This window comes from Erinaceus europaeus, chromosome 9 (genome assembly GCF_950295315.1).
Source record: "Erinaceus europaeus chromosome 9, mEriEur2.1, whole genome shotgun sequence".
Taxonomy (NCBI): domain Eukaryota; kingdom Metazoa; phylum Chordata; class Mammalia; order Eulipotyphla; family Erinaceidae; genus Erinaceus; species Erinaceus europaeus.
In genome coordinates this window covers 46558764-46571808 of record NC_080170.1, presented here as the reverse complement: position 1 = coordinate 46571808, position 13045 = coordinate 46558764, and positions in this window count along the sequence as shown.

The window sequence follows — 13045 nt, the reverse complement described above, 5'->3', positions numbered from 1 at the left end:
CTGAGATGTATTTACTTATTAACACGAGAGAGAGAGAGAAAAAAGAGCCGGAGCATCATTCAGGTACATGTGATATCAGGAATCAAACTACAGACATCATGTTTTGCAAATCCAATGCTCTAGCTACTGCACAATCTCACATGCTATGAGGTGGACCAATTTTTAAATACATTATATTTCTTTATATTTACAAATACAGAAGGCAGCAGAGTGATTACAAATGGCAAAATGAGCCCAACTTAAAATAATCAGCTCTCCTCTACACACTTCAAAAACGAATGGGTGCTCTTTTTTTACCTCGTTTTTTATTGTTGTTGTAGTTATTATTGTTGTTGTTGTTGGATAGGACAGAGAGGGGGAGAGAAAGATAGACACCTGCAGACCTGCTTCACCACCTGTGAAGTGACTCCCCTGCAGGTGGGGAGCCGTGGGCTTGAACTGGGATTCTTGCCGGTCCTTGTGCTTCGCTTCACGTGGACTTAACCCGCTGCGCTACTGCCCGACTCCCAGGGGTGCTCTTAAAAAGAAGGCTTCTGACTATGCCTTCTCACCTCAGTCTTGGATGTCACAGATTTGTGGGAAAACCCCCGCCATTGCAACCTTTGGCTCTTGAAATGCAACTCCTAACAGTCATGCAGGCTTGGGTCACCTACAGTGGCAGGGTACCCTCTCTGCCTCCAGGTGGCACTGCTGCTTCACGATGAGCATTATCTGCCCTTTGTCTTTGTTTACATGTCCTGTTTCTCTGTGGAGAGTTCCCTAAAAGCCATATATGTGAATGCAAACAGCACTTTGACTCACTTGAATGCCAGAATCTAGCACCTGAGCCTTGCATTTAGTTAATGTGCTCCAGGGCACACCTGCATCTTTCTGCTAGGCTAGGTAGCAGGTGTATCATACAACTTGTCTCCATAGTCTCTTGACATAGTTGGCGCTCCAAAGATTGGCGTTATGTTGAGTGAGCCAGTTTACCTAACACATGAACAAATCCTTGGGTGAGTTGATAGCCTATCAAAAACACAAATTCCAGATGCTGGCATGATGTCGATCAGACTTCCCTGGACAGACAACCCCACCAATGTGTCCTGGAGCTCTGCTTCCCCAGAGCCCCACCCTACTAGGGAAAGAGAGAGATAGGCTGGGAGTATGGATCAACCTGTCAAAGCCCATGTTCAGTGGGGAAGCAATTACAGAAGCCAGAGCTTCCACTTTCTGCATCCCACAATGACCTTGGGTCCATACTCCCAGAGGGATAAAGAGCAGGAAAGCTATCAGGGGAAGGGATGGGATACAGAGTTCTGGTGGCAGGAATTGTGTGGAGTTGTACCCCTCTTATCCTATGGTTTTGTCAATGTTTCTTTTTTATAAATAAAAAATAATAAAGATAAAACCACAAATTGAGAACTACACAAAAAGTAGACGAATCCCACATTTGTTCACAAATACAACTCACTCAGGCAGAGAATTGATCAGCATTAGAAGGAAATCAATGCTACATGGATGGTGACCAAGGGACAGAATTCCACCTGACATGTGGCTGACATATGTCACACTATGGGAATTTATATTTTATTTATACTTTTCTACAGTGTCACTTTCTGAGATCAGAGATGTGTCCCAATATTTTTTCTTTCCCTTAAAGATGAGGGTCTTTAAACCATGAACTAATATTACCTTTCCTGCCTACATTTTTCTTCATTTTCAAATCAGGTGTTTATTCATTTTTGCCCAGTAGTCAACGGGCAGAAGGGGGCCGAGGAGATAGCATACTAGTTATGCAAAATACTTCCATACCTGAGTCTCCAAGGTCCCAGGTTCAATCCCCAGCACCACCGGAAGCCAGAGCCAAGCAGTGCTCTGATAGGTCTCTCCCCCTCAACCCACCCCACATGCTCCCTTAAATAAATAAATATGAATATATATACTGTGGTAGTTCTCTCCACTACTGTTCCTTGTTTTGATGAATTAATATTACTAAGTTCCTGGGCTTCCTTCCAGACACATAGCAAGTACCTATATAAAATCCTTCCTTGTGAATAAATACTAACACACTGTACAGGGGTTCTGTGCTTGTTGTTTCACTAACAGTGTGTCTTGGCACTAGTTTCTTATCAATACATAAGGAACTTCCTCATTCCTTTTTGTGACTGTATAGTAGTCTCATATAAATACATGTGCCAGAATTTACCTAGCCATTTCCCTGTTGATTTAGGTGGTTTCTGTTCTGATCATCAGCAATTACAGTGTACAAAGAGTTGTATTGTGAATTATCAATATTGCACAGGTCATTTTACTTGTGTTCATGTCTCTTTGTAAATTTCTAAAAGTAGAGTTTTAAGTGTGGGTTTTTCTTCATTAAAAAATGTGATGGTTCTCATATAACACTGGGAGACAGGACAGATGAAGATATTAGTTGAAACAGTCTTCTCTACTTTTCACCTTGTCCAACCATCCCCCTCTCCCTCTTTCCCCTTCTTCAGAGAACAACAAGAAAGAGGCATCTGCTGCACAGGACTTGAAGAAAGGCAGGTGCTCAAGGCCAGATCTCCCTGCCAGGAAGCAGCTGCAGCAGGAGTACAGGGCCAGGCGGCTGAGACATTTGGAAATCTCAGAGCAAGACAACTTGAATAGTTTTAAACCTGAAGTGTATGGATAAACCTGGAATTGAATAAGGTGATTTTTTTTTTCCCACCAGAGAAACAACTGGAACTAAAAAGTTAAGAAAAACACAGATTTTTATTTTATTTTATTTTATTTATTATTGGATAGAGACAGAACTTGAGAGAGGAGGGGGAAATACAGAGGGAGAGAAAGAGAAAGACACTTGCAGCCTTGCTTCACCACTTGTGAAGCTTCTCTCCTGCAGATGGGGACCAGGGGCTTGAACCTGGATCCTTGTGCATTGCAATGTGTGCACTTAACCAGGCATGCCACCCGCTGGCCCCAAAACACAATTTTTTTTTTTTTTTTGCCTCCAGAGTTATCGCTGGAGCTCTATGTTCCTGGAAGCTATTTTTCCCATCTTGTTGCCCTTGCTGTTGTTATAGCTGTTGTTGCTGTTGGATAGGAAAGAGAGAAATCGAGAGAGGAGGGAAGACAGAGAGGAGGAGAGACAGATAGACACCCACAGACCTGCTTCACCGCTTGCGAAGCGACCCCTCTGCAGGTGGGGACCAGGGGGCTGGAACCGGTATCTTTGAGCCGGTCCTTGTGCTTTGCGCCATGTGCGCTTAACCCGCTGCACTACCGCCCAGCCCCCTCAAAACACAGATTTTTAAAAAATATTTATTTATTTAATATTGGATAGAGACAGAAACTAAGAGGAGAGATAGAAGGGGAAAGAGACAGAGAGACACTTGCAGCCCTGCTTCAACACTTGTGAAGCTTTTCCCTGTGGATGGGGACCAGGGGCCTGTATCCAAGGTCCTTGCGCACTGTGCGCTTAGCCAGGTGCCCCACCGCCCCGGCCCAGATTTTTTATTTATATATGGAATAGTACGGGGGGGTTATCTGCCCCCAAAGTACAGTTCTTCAGATGTTTTCCTTTCATTTCACAGCCCTCTTAATAGGCAGATGCATTTTCCAAGTCAAGATCTCACAAGGAAGTCCTAACTAGAACTGTTGCAAAGGAAAGAGAAGAAAAAGGAGTAATGATGACTCACTTCCTGTCCTCTGGAGAGTTCATAGTGTCAACTCAGACACCTGTTAAAAATATGGGATTCTAGGAAGTCGGGCGGTACCGCAGGTAGCACAGTGGATTAAGCGCACATGGTACAAAGCACAAGGACCAGCATAAAAATCCCAGTCCTAGCCCCGGCTCCCCACCTGCAGGGGAGTCGCTTCACAGGCGGTGAATCAGGTCTCCAGGTGTCTATCTTTCTCTCCCCCTCTCTGTTTTCCCCTCCTCTCTCCATTTCTATCTGTCCTGTTCAGCAACGGCGACATCAATAGCAATAATAACTACAACAGGACAACAGAAGGGAATAAATAAATAAATAAATATTTTTTTAAAAGATGGGATTCTAAGTTTCCCCTCCACCTTTACTACTGTGCCCAGGCTGCCAGATCAAATTAGGAAAAGAAAAACATGTGACCATGAGGCTTATTCCACAGTTTTTACTTCATCACTGATGTGACCATGAGGATACTGGAATCTGGATGAGGGAAAAAAAGTTATTTAGCATGTGTAGCTTTATAGCCCCACTGTGTATCAGCAGAAAGAGCAACTATAAAGAACTCCACTGCTGGACTCACCACCTGGACAGAGGGACCCCTGTCACCACCCCTTGCATCCCCCCAAGAGTGGAAACATCTCTCTTGTTCATTCAACCTAGGCCTGGGAAGTTCATTTCTTCTTCTTCTTTTTTTTTAAATTTTTTTTAACTTTATATTATATTGTTTGTTTATTTATTTATTTATTTATTTATTTATTGGATAGAGACAGAGAGAAATCAAGAGGGGGGAAGATAGCGACAGAAAGAGAGAGATACCTACAGCCTGCTTCACCCCTACAGGTGGGGACCAGGGGCTTGAAACTGGGTCCTTGTGTTCTGTAATGTGCACACTTAACCAGGTGTTCCACGGCCTGGCCCTGGGAAGTTCATTTATTTTATTTATTTATTCCCTTTTGTTGCCCTTATTGTTTTATTATTGTTGTTGTCGTCGTCCGTTGGATAGGACAGAGAAAAATGGAGAGAGGAGGGGAAGACAGAGAGGGGGAGAGAAAGATAGACACCTGCAGACCTGCTTCACCGCCTGTGAAGCGACTCCCCTACAGGTGGGGAACCGGGGGCTCTAACCGGGATTTTTATGCCGGTCCTTGTGCTTTGTACCACATGCGCTTAACCCACTGCGCCACCGCCCGACTTTCAGGAAGTTAATTTCTAAGAGCTGAACTGAGAAGTTGGGAGCGCAGCGGGTTAAGCGCTCTGGCACAAACCAACAAGGCATAAGAATCCTGGTTCAAGCCATGGTTCAAGCCACAGGCTCTCCACCTGCAGGTGGTGAAGCAGGTCTGCAGGTGTCTATCTTTCTCTGCCCCTCTGTCTTCCCCTTCTCTCTCCGTTTCTCTCTGTCCTATCTAACAATGACGACATTAATAACAACAACAATCACTGCAACAATAATAAAACACAAGGGCAACAAAAGGGAAAGTAAATAAATTAATTTAAAAAAGAGAGCTGAACTGGAGGTTTAGTTGACCAGAGAAAATAGATGTTGGAGAGTGGAGGAGGTTCAAGGTCACAGGGAAACAAATGAACCTCAGTTCCTATGGTTTTTACTTCTCTGTGGGTGCTAGGCAAACGGAAGCATGAAGTAATTAGCTTGAGTGCAGAAACCCCCACATGGGTACTTAAATGGTTGGGAAAGAGTTTCTCAAGCAAGGGCAATCATGATAATCTATCAAATGCTGCCTGGAGGCTTAGCAAACTGGACTTGCAAGAGTAATTTTAGGTCCAGACAAGAGTTGGTGCTTCAAATATCCCAAGAGGCTGAGGAAATTTTACTGAAAGCCAAGTGTCTAGAAGAATTGAAGTGAACTGGAATGAATCAAGATAATACAGTGGGGCGGGGGGAGCCTGGTGCTGGCACCCAATTAAGTGTACCATAGTACTAAACTCAAGGACCCGCGCAAAAATCCAGGTCCGAGCCCCCACTCCCCACTTGCTGGAGGAAAACTTCATGAGTGGTGAAGCAGGTCTGTAGGTGTCTTTCTCTCTCACTCTCTGTCTCCCCCTCCTCTCTCAATTTCTCTCTGTCCTATCTAATAAAATGGAACAAGTGGCTGCCAGGAGCAGTGGATTCATAGTGCCAGCACTGAGTCTTAGCAATGCCCCGAAAGCGATAAACAAAACAATAACAAAAAGGTAAAAAACAAAAAGTGTTTATCTATGTGCTTCCTATAATTGTGTCTTGAGCTTTTGAGCAAGGTGTCCCTGCTCACAGGGATTTGGCTCTCCACTCAAAGGCCCCCATGTATGGGGTGATGGTCTAAGTATGCCCCTGTCAAACAGGAGAAAGTTCTAGAAAGGAAGACCAAATTTAGTATTGAGAAGGAATTGAAAGGCACCATCATCTAGAAAAGCCCTTTTCTCATATTATCTGCTGATTAAGTTCATTGTGTTGAGTGTCCTGACACCCCGAAAGGAAGCTGGGCCCTGAGGGGAAGGGTGGTAGCCCTTTGTGATGCAAATGTGCTCCACATCTGCTTTAGTAATTGAACCATGACCCAATGAAAACACAGACTGAAACAGAAGCTTTCCAGACAATGTTTTCTTTCCTTTTCTTTTTTAATATTTATTTATTCCCTTTTGTTGCCCTTGTTTTATTGTTGTAGTTATTACTGTTGTTGTTATTGATATCATCATTGTTGGATAGGGCAGAGAGAAATGGAGAGAGGAGAGGAAGACAGAGAGGGGGAGAGAAAGATAGACACCTGCAGACCTGCTTCACCACCTGTGAAGCGACTCCCCTGCAAGTGGGGAGCCAGGAGCTCAAACCAGAATCCTTACGCTCATCCTTGCACTTTGCACCACCTACGCTTAAACCGCTGCGCTACTGCCCAACTCCCTAGACAAGGTTTTCTAATCAGAGCCAAATATTCTGGGGAAAAAGAAGTGAGCCCAACCAAGTCAGGCTGGGAGTCCTGGATAAGGTCTGCAGACTCAGAGAAGATGATGCATTCTGAGCTGGGGAGTAGATAGTAGTCTTCTGGTAGACAGAGAGATTACTCAGGGCTCTGGGTGGGTGGCTGAGTGAAGAACCACCTGACCCAAGTGTTGGTTACACTTCTGTTAAGGCAGCCTTTGGTTGCAGTAGACATTTTTTGGTAACCATATGATTCTGCTGACTCATTCTGAGCTAGCAACCAACCCTAAAGATTCTTTCCATATCATGCTCTTAAAGGACTGTTTCCTTCCTAGCTTTGGGAAAGTGAATTTTAAATTTCTTTTTTTTTTAGTATTTTTCTTTTTTTTAATTTATTTTATTTTATTTATTTATTTATTCTTTTTGTTGACCTTGTTTTTATTTTTTTATTGTTGTAGTTATTATTGATGTCATTGTTGTTGGATAGGACAGAGAGAAATGGAGAGAGGAGGGGAAGACAGAGAGGGGGAGAGAAAGACAGACACCTGCAGACCCGCTTCACCGCCTGTGAAGTGACTCTCCCTGCAGGTGGGGAGCTGGGGGCTCGAACCGGGATCCTTCCGCTGGTCCTTGTGCTTAACGCCACCTGCGCTTAACGCGCTGCGCTACCGCCTGACTCCCGAATTTTAAATTTCGAAGTAAATCTCTACATATATCCCAATCACATTACACGTCCAAGTTTTTGTGGATCAATGGGAGCCAGTCAGTTATTTTCATTCTGATTTTGTTCCCATGTGTGTTGATGATCTCCCTGCAAACTTGGAGTCACCTGCAAAGCTGTCCCAAATTGTTTATCAAAAACTGGGTGGTGGTGCACCAGGTTAAGTGCACATAGTACGAAGTGCAAGGATCCCAGTTCAAGTCCCCAGCTCCCCACCTGCAAGAGGATTGCTTCAAAGGCAGTGATGCAGGTTTGCAAGTGTCTATCTTTCTGTCCCCCTCTCTATTTCTTCCTTCCCTTCTCAATTTCTCTCTGTCCTATCCAATAAAAATGGAAAAAATGGCCACCAGGAGCAGTGGATTTATAGTGCTGAGCCTGAGCGATAACCCTGAAGGCAATTAAATAAAACAAACTTAAAAGTACAAGTTTAGGGAGTCGGGCGGTAGTGCAGCGGGTCAAGTGCACGTGACGCAAAGCGCAATGACCGGCCTAGGGATGCCGGTTCGAGCCCCCGGCTCCCCAACTGCAGGGGAGTCGCTTCACAAGCGGTGAAGCAGGTCTGCAGGTGTCTGTCTTCCTCTTCCCCTCTCTGTCTTTCTCTCCTCTCTCTATTTCTCTCTGTTCTATGCAACAATGACGGCATCAATAACAATAATAACTACAACAATAAAAAAACAATAAGGTCAACAAAAGGGAATAAATAAATAAACATTAAAAAAAAAAGTACACGTTCACTGATTTGAGCCCTGTTGTATGCTTTACATTGGGTAGTTCTCCCCCGCCAAGAGAATTGGATCAGTCCAGTTAGTTTCATGGGCCTGCTTGGCCCCGCCCCGAAGGAACCCCGCCAGAGTTCAAGAGTTCCAGAGTTCTAGAGTTGCAGAGTTGGAGAGTTACAGAGTAAGAGAGAGTGCTTGTGCCGCCGCAAAGAGACAGCAGAGTTCTGTTTGGTGATTAGTTTGGTTTAGTTTATGAATCGTTGTTTCTGAATAAAGAAATACAGCTTCTCTGCCCAGCCGTTGTCTCTGGTCGTCTCTGTTACCCACCTGTGAAGCTAGCCCACCCAGCTAGAGCCGCCGAATTTTAACAACAAATGGCGCCCACGTGGACCTGACCTGCGCATCTCTCAGATAAGTAAAGACAATTTGGCTACCTATGCACTATGGCCTTCTCTTCTGCTTGTGAAGAGATCTCCAAAGGCCTCTGCTCTTTCTTCACAAGACTGTTTTGCTGTTTCTGGAACATTTATCTCTGGACCACTCTGTGGTTTCCACTCACTCAGGCAAACTCAGAACAGCCAGCGGGAATAGCCAGCTGGCAAGAGGCAAGGCGCGGAGCTGCTGTTTCCACCTGGTTAAACAGCCAGCCAGCCGGCTGCTCCCAGACAGCCCCGCAGCCCGGCAGCCTGCAGGAGGCTGACGCCAGCACACAGGAGCCCAATGCCAGCACACAGGAGCCCGATGCCAACATGCAAGAGCCCGATGCCACCATGCAGGAGCCCAATGCCAGCACGCAGGCCAGCCCACAGGAGCCGGCTCTCCACCGAGTGGCGCAGGGCACTGGACGCGTGATCCCTCCACGCTGCTCGGCCACTGCAAGCAGGGCAGCAGACACGGCAGGGCCATGGGGCAGGGCCGCAGCAGCCTATCATGGCCGCCACCCCTGGGCACCTCAGCCCATGCCTTTTACAATGCTGGCCCGCCTGCCCTCTTTCTATAAATTCTGGAATGATCCCGGACCTCCCGGACCCCCGGGCTCCCTGCCGAAACTGGGCACACGAGATCTCCAGCTGCCGGTCCGGTCTGAAGGCAGACAAGCTGGAGTATGCAGAGATTTGTGCAGAGATCGCAACCTGCAATTCCTAGAAGTAAAGCTGCGCGGGAAGCCACCTCCGGATGGTGAACCCCCCCTCCCCAACAACTAAGACAGTACATATCTAAATTCGTGTTTAAAATGACATGTCTTCGTAACAAAGGTTTCTCTCCTTGTGTATTAATGACCATGTTTATGTGTATGTTTAAAGTTTGGTAAACAATAACTTTAAGGCTAAATTCTTACTAGACAAAGTTAAATGAAAAAGGTTTTCAACGTAATTCTCATAAAGATAAAATTAACTTACATTTAAAGTCTGAGGTAAAAAATAGTTAACAATAAATATATTTTAACTAAGTTGGTCTAAACAAAAGGTTAAATAGACTTGTTGATATGTAAAACTCTCCATTACCTTCTCTATTAGAAATGGTAGATCGCACAATGGCTATGCTAATTATTCTCATGCCTGAGGTTTCCTTTCCTGACTCCATCTTGAATGGGTGTAACAAAAGGTTAAAAAGACATTGTTGCTATGTAAAAGTCTCAAATTCCTTCTCTATTAGAAATATGCTAATAACAAGTTTTGTTTCATAGTAAGTAAATTGCAGCCAGCTGCCTTTGGGACTCTAGGCCGTTCCCCGCCCCCATGCAAATGCCCGTCGAGGAAAGTAGCCCCCAAGAGGCAAGAAATGTTTTTTTTTAAGCTGATAAAGTTTAGCCCACAGAGGCAGAAATGGTCCCCTCAGGCCTTCCCTTGGCAGCACACTGGTTCTTGTTACTTGCTTACATGTTTCTCCATGTTTGTGCCAGTTTCTTTTTTAAAAATGCCTGTATGATATATGTTTCTGTTCACCCCACACCCTTGATACTATAGTCATTTAGTTAAAAAGAAAAGGGGAAATTGTTGTATGCTTTACATTGGGTTGTTCTAGATCTTCCCCGCCAAGAGAATTGGATCAGTCCAGTTAGTTTTCGCGGGCCTGCTTGGCCCCGCCCCGAAGGAACCCCGCCAGAGTTCACGAGTTCCAGAGTTCGAGAGTTGGAGAGGGTTCCTGAGTTGGAGAGTTGCAGAGTGAGAGAGAGTGCTTGCGCCGCCGCAAAGAGACAGCAGAGTTCTGTTTGGTGATTAGTTTGTCTTAGTTTATGAATCATTGTTCCTGAATAAAGAAATACAGCTTCCCTGCCCAGCCATTGTCTCCGCGTCTCTGTTACCCATCCGTGAAGCTAGCCCGCCCAGCAGGAGCCTCTGAAATTTTAACAACAGAGCCCCCGGCCCCCCACCTGCAGGGGAGTTGCTTCACAGGCGGTGAAGCAGGTCTGCAGGTGTCTATCTTTCTCTCCCCCTCTCTGTCTTCCCCTCCTCTCTCCATTTCTCTCTGCCCTATCCAACAACAGCGATATCAGTAACAACAACAATAGTAACTACAACAATAAAAAAAAAAAAGACAAGGGCAACAAAAGGGAAAGTAAATTTTTTTAAAATTTTTTTTAAAAGTACAAGTTCATCCCAGCCATGACATCATGTCCCCAGACAATAACTAGGATCCACCTGCATATCAGATTTCAGGCTCGGGGGGGGGGGGAACTAGTATAGCCACAGGCCCTTTGGAATATAACTAAGTGTGCCAACTAGCTATCTACAGAAAAGAGACCCCCCCCCAACTCTTCATCTGCACTATTCCAGCCTTTAGGTTCATGATTAGTCAACAACTTGTTTGGCTTTATATGTTAACTGTCTTTTCAGCCACCAGGTTTCATATGCTAACATGATGCCAACCAGAATTCCCTGGACAGACAACCCCACCAATGTGTCCTGAAGCTCCGATTCCCCAGAACCCTGCCCCACTAGGGAAAGAGAGAGGCAGGCTGGGAGTATGGATCGACCTGTTAACCCCCATGTTCAGCAGGGAAGCAATTACAGAAGCCAGACCTTCCACCTTCTGCATCCCACAATGACCTTGGGTCCATACTCCAGAGGGTTAAAGAATAGGAAAGCTATCAAGGGAGGGGATGGGATATGGAGTTCTGGTGGTTGGAATTGTGTGGAGTTGTACCCCTCTTATCCTATGGTTTTGTCAGTGTTTCCTTTTGATAAGTAAATTAAAAAAAAAAAAAAACAAGTACAAGCAGTGGTGCACCTGGTTGAGTGCATGTTACAATGTTCAAAGACCCAGTTCAAGCCCCTAGTCCCCACCTGGAGGGGGAAAGCTTTGTGAGTGCTGAAGCAAGGCTGCAGGTGTCTCTCTATCTCCCCCTTCCCTCTCAATTTCTGACTGTCTCTATCCAATAAATAAATAAAGATAATTTAAAAAAATAAAATAAAGTTAACCATTTTTTAAACTTAAAAAAATATTTATTTATTCCCTTTTGTTGCCCTTGTTGTTTTATTGTTGTTGTTGTTGTTGTTGTTGGAGAAGACAGAGAGAAATGGAGAGTGGAGGAGAAGACAGAGAGGGGAAGAGAAAGACACCTGCAGACCTGCTTCTCTGCCTGTGAAGCGACTCCCCTGCAGGTGGGGAACCGGGGGCTCGAACCAGGATCCTTACGCTGGTCCTTGAGCTTTGCACCACATGCACTTAACCTGCTGCGTTACCACCCGACTCCCCAAGTTAATCTTTTTTCTTAAAGTACAAGTTCACCTTGAATTATCAAGAAGACTGTAAGAGTTTAATACTACCCCCCCACACACACACACATATCTTCTAAACTGTCTTGTCTAAAGGGAGCCATTCATATATTTCTTTTTTTAAAAAAAAAGATTTTGTTTATTAATAAGAAAGGAGGAGAGAGAAAGAACCAGATATCACCCTGGTACATGTGCTTCTGGGGCTTGAACTCAGGATCTCATGCTTGAAAGTTCAGTGCTTTATCCACTGAGCCATCTTCCAGACCACCCATTCATACATTACGTATAGGCCTTTCCCATCTACATATCAAAAAAAGTCTTCTCAAAGAAGAAGCATTCTGGTAGACCACAGGAAAAGCTGGAACCAGAGGCTTGGAAGCCACTGGCGTTCACTCTTTGGGTATCTTGGGACTGTTTTCTACACTTTTTGGATCTGGCAGCCAGAGATTGAAGAACCACAGCTCCTAAGTTTAAATGTCATAGTTCTATGTCCTCTAAGATGAGCCTGCTGCTTCCCAAGCCTAAATGCTGGTTCTTAGGAGCCAGGAATTTGCCTGGAGAGAGGAAGGCAGCTCCTTCCTCCTTTGGGGCAGAGAGTGCTTCCAGTTCACAGGACTGCCCCAGAGCAAATGTGCCGCTAAGAACAAGATGGACAGTTTTGAGAGAAGTAAGGGAACACGGCCCAGAAGAGTGCTACTCTCTGTGTGGTCCTTTATTCGGCAGATATTCACCATATAGCCGGGTACTGGGTGAATAGGCACTACAAAAAAAGCAAAAGAAAACCTTGAACTTCTTTCCTTTGTTAAATAGGGACTAACTTTCTAGTTCTTATGAACCCTAACACCCTTTTGGGAAGGGAGGGTGTTAAGACATGATCTATTTCTACTCTGGCAACATCAGAAAATGCCTGTGTAGGGTAATATTTCCCGTTGGACACCTGCTACCTAGAGTGTCTACTTCCCAGAAGGAAATGTACTGAAATAAATGAATTACCTGGGGAGTCGGGCTGTAGCGCAGCGGGTTAAGCGCAGGTGGCGCAAAGCACAAGGACCGGCATAAGGATCCCGGTTCGAACCCCGGCTCCCCACCTGCAGGGGAGTCGCTTCACAGGCGGTGAAGCAGGTCTGCAGGTGTCTGTCTTTCTCTCTGTCTTCCCCTCCTCTCTCCATTTCTCTCTGTCCTATCCAACAACGACAACAACAATAATAACTACAACAATAAAACAACAAGGGCAACAAAAGGAAATAAATAAAATAAATATTTAAAAAAATTTTTTTTAATTATTTAAAAAAAAATGA